This window comes from Diachasma alloeum, unplaced genomic scaffold, assembly GCF_001412515.2.
Source record: "Diachasma alloeum isolate Michigan unplaced genomic scaffold, Dall2.0 Dall_scaffold_00572, whole genome shotgun sequence".
Taxonomy (NCBI): Eukaryota; Metazoa; Arthropoda; class Insecta; order Hymenoptera; family Braconidae; genus Diachasma; species Diachasma alloeum.
The window spans coordinates 115,316-119,496 of NW_021680704.1; positions in this window are offsets into that span (position 1 = coordinate 115,316).

Here is a 4,181-nt window from a genome sequence, read left to right on the forward strand (position 1 = left end):
GGCGTCTTAGGAGTCTGCTTTGCTTTCCTCCTATCCCCCACTGTCTCTCATCCCAGGTTTTTCGCCTGATGGTCGGTCGTCTTGGCTGGTGGGGCTGTCCCTGGCCTCTTCGGCTTTTTGGGCTTCTTATCATCATGCCCAGGTGATTCACATTTTCTCCGTCTGCCTTTGACGAGAGCATAGCTGCCTAAATAAAAAACCAAAAATGAAAGCTGGTTTACGGATGAAATTTTATCTTCATAGCGATACAATTTGCACTGCATAAGGATGATTGTAATTATCTAGAAAGTTTCTGCAATTGTCGATAATCCAGGTTATTTATTGGCTCATTTATTATTTTTTCGATCATTCACATGGCAGCTTTGTCAAATCAATGATCAAAAATTGAAAAATTGTAGTTTATTTTTTATGTGTCATGACCTTCAGTTTGTTTCATACTACAATATTATTGTCTCTACCAATTCGTAGCGAAAAAATCTTTAAAAAAATGAAAAATTGAAATTTTCGAAAAAGTTCACACATTTTTTTTCGTCACTATATTATGCATTTGGTAAAGGAAATTCAAGTCAATTCATGAAAAATCTTGATAAGGAGCTATTTCAAAAAATAAATAAAAACAATTAAAACTCTATTTTATCTCATTTTTTAGTACAAAAAGAGTACTATAATCGTCAGCATGGTTAGTATAATTGAGCAATATTTTTTTACGTCCTGTGACAATTGAATATCTACCGGAGAACATGTACTAAAATTACTAACAATCGAAAAAAAAAATGGAAATGAAAAGGAAAAAAAATTGCGTCTGTAGTTGTGCTATATATACGAATGCTTAGTGCAATTAGTAATCAACATTTGTATTTTGTTCATCATGCTTCGAGGAGACAATTTGAAGCGAGGAGAAAAACATATCATTTCCACTTCTTAACCTGTATTTCGTACGTGAAAATGAAAAAAAAATGACAGTTATGATACTAATAAGCTTTGCCAAAGCTCACCGTTGTTTTTATTTCTTTTCATTCTATTTTTCGACCTTTTTCATTGAAAAAATCAAACAAACAAAAATTGAACGATTTTTGAAATGAATGAAGGAAAGGCAATTGGCCGGGAAGTTATTGGTTCGATTCGTAATGGGTCACACCCACTCCAACCCACCTGTCATGAGAGCGAGCGCAGCGAGCGACCAACAATCTAATTCACTAGTTTTTTCTCTTAACTCGGCCATTTTTTTAGATAAATAATGATGAATGACGTAAATTCATACGTATTAACCCAAAATGCAGAGTTTTTTTAGCGTAACTTTTGCGATCGTAATGCTGAACTCATTAATTCCCTGACAGATCACTCGATTGAGGGGTCGAATTGTTCGCTCAGTCGAGTGCTAGTCGATTACGGTTCGACTGATTGATCATCGATAAACCAACAATCGATCATCGATCGAGCAACGATCGACTAGCAATCGACTAACAATTGACCATCGATTAACCATCGACTAGCAATCAACCAATGATCGACTAACCATGCATTCAGTGATATCAACCAACGATCGACCGAGTTAACAAGTCGACCTCCTATCGAGTCACCATTGATCGATCCGCCCGAGTTTTACTGTTCTCACAGAGGATTGAAACTAATTATTATGATGAATCTTTATCATATTACCACATGCGCATTACAATGGATTTGGTACTAAAATGAAATGGTGGCACTTTACCAGTCAAGTGGCCACATTTGCTGTTAACCGTGATTTTCGTATTTTCTCAGTTGACCGCAAAACATTCAGAATTGTAATCTACCATCGTCATTTGATCGCACTGTTTTACCGCCTAATCTAGCTTAATCTGCATGTTAGATATATGTGGGATATATGTCTGACAAGGAAACCGTCCCGAGTGTCCCTCACCGATTTCGATGAGCTTGAAATATGTTATTCCCCATCAAAATCTAAGGTATACGTATTTTTTTGTTTCTGCGGATAAAGACTTTTAGGGGGTGAAATCAACCCTCAAAGTTAACAGGTTTGCAGGCCTGACCATTTGACTGTTTCATATATTGGCATTGAAAAGTTTGGAACGAAACCAAATGCATGATAATCTATGAGAAAAATAGTGAAAAATGGCGTTGGTTCTATTCGGATAGGGTAAATTCCAAAAAAATGCTAGGGGTTGAAATCCACAAAATTCTTGCGGAAAAAAAATTACGCTCGTATTTCAATAGTATAAATGGCTATCGAAAGAGCGAGAAAACGTAGGAAATACGGGTTTTTGCTTTTTCCGGAAAAAGGCTTGTAGGTGGTAAACGACCCTCGAATTTAAATCAATTCATTACCAGCCGACCATTGGATTTCCTCTTGGGCGAACATAATTATTGAAGTAAGTATTGTATAATGGCGTTGGTCGGGTTCAAAAGGGGTGAAATGGGAGAGAATGCTGCAAAGTGAAAAGGTAAAGCAAAGTGGAACAACCGTCGTTTTTGCTTTGTTGTTTCCTTTTTTTCATCTCTTTGCAGGTGATTGTGGCTAGTATTTGCTGCAAGCTGGACAATTACGGAAATTTAAAACCTCCCAATTTTTAATTTATGTTTATTTTTTACATCTAGTTCTGAATTTTCAATGACGAAATTCTCCCAAATTTGAGTGAAGTTATGATGCGATAAAAGTTTCCAAGAAGTTTATTCAAAATTCGTCAACACCATATATCTAGATCGAATAATATGCTGCTATTGGTAATCTGCTGAATGAGAAAGAAAGGGAAATTATTCAGAAAGGAACGATAGAACACAAACACAAAGTTTGGAGCAACATATGTTTGACATGTAAATATACAATTGTTTTGTTCTATAACTTTTCAACCTAACTATCCTAAATAAAGAGTTATTGGAGGTGGGAGCGAAGCAGGCGGTGCGTGGACCTCCCGCGCTCTCACTTAACGAGCTATATCTCTGTAAATAATAGAGATATGATAAAAAAAACACGACCAAATCTATGCATTTTTTATGGGGCGATAACTTTGATGTGAATTTTTTCCGTATTTTGGACCGCTTACTCGCAAAACTATAATAAACAAAAACGTTGTGACTAATTTGCACTATCATGAACCCTAAGAGCGTTAATATCTCATCAACGGCTAGGTGTAGGGAACAAATTTGAAAAACTAATTATAAGACAAATCTGATGAGGAACATTTTTTATTTGATTTATTTCTGTCACCATCGACTTTGTTGATCAACGCATCGGAGCGCACCGACACCTCGCACAAGTGCTAACGCGCCATCCGCTTCGCTCTCACCTCCGATAACTCTTTATCTATTTTAATTAGAGAAAAAAATTACAAGGTAAAATATGTGTATTACACTGCATGTCAGACATCTTTTGTTTGAAATTTTCCTTCCTATCTATAATCGTTTATGTGATACGATCGCATAAACAATTAACTTATCTATAACAATACCAATAACCGGGATATTCGTGTTCTACGTCTTTGAATTAGTCTTAATCAACAGAGTTTTTTTGTACATCTAATTTTCGGGATAAAACCGCGGTGGGCGTATGGTGGTAATTCACTATACGAACATCATATGGAGTAAAAGTATGGTCAGTCTAATAATAGAGAGCACAAGGAAAATACTCCCGTGTCCAGCCAGTGTTTTGTTGTGATTGTTATCGTTAGGTCACTTTAACACCTTCGTAAATACCATATATTGATATATTGTATATATCGTGTATATCGTCAAAATTTAAATTTAGTTAGAACGATGATGGAGAAGTAACTTTGAGAGGCATTGACATAATTATTACTCGCAAAAATGAGGGTCAATCCTATGAATGTCATTCAATTACAGCTGACAACATTTCAAACTATTTGCTAACGTTTTGAACACGCAAATTATTCTTCATCGGGGCAATCAGTTATTATCTATTTATCAATCCATCAGTTCTTCAGAGATTGTGACAAAAATGGTATTTCCAAAAATGGTGACAAAATAGTACATTTCAGGGCCATTGCCATGGGGGTTTTTATTCGGGTGGAGTTGGCCAGTCCTCGCCTTCGGCTCGGATGCCAACTCCACGCGAGTAAATAAAACCCCACGGCACTAATCGTGAACGATATTTTTCCGTAGTGATTTTCACTTTTATAAGAACCATCTTCGCTTCGAAGCCGTACAGATCCACTACTGTGTTTATA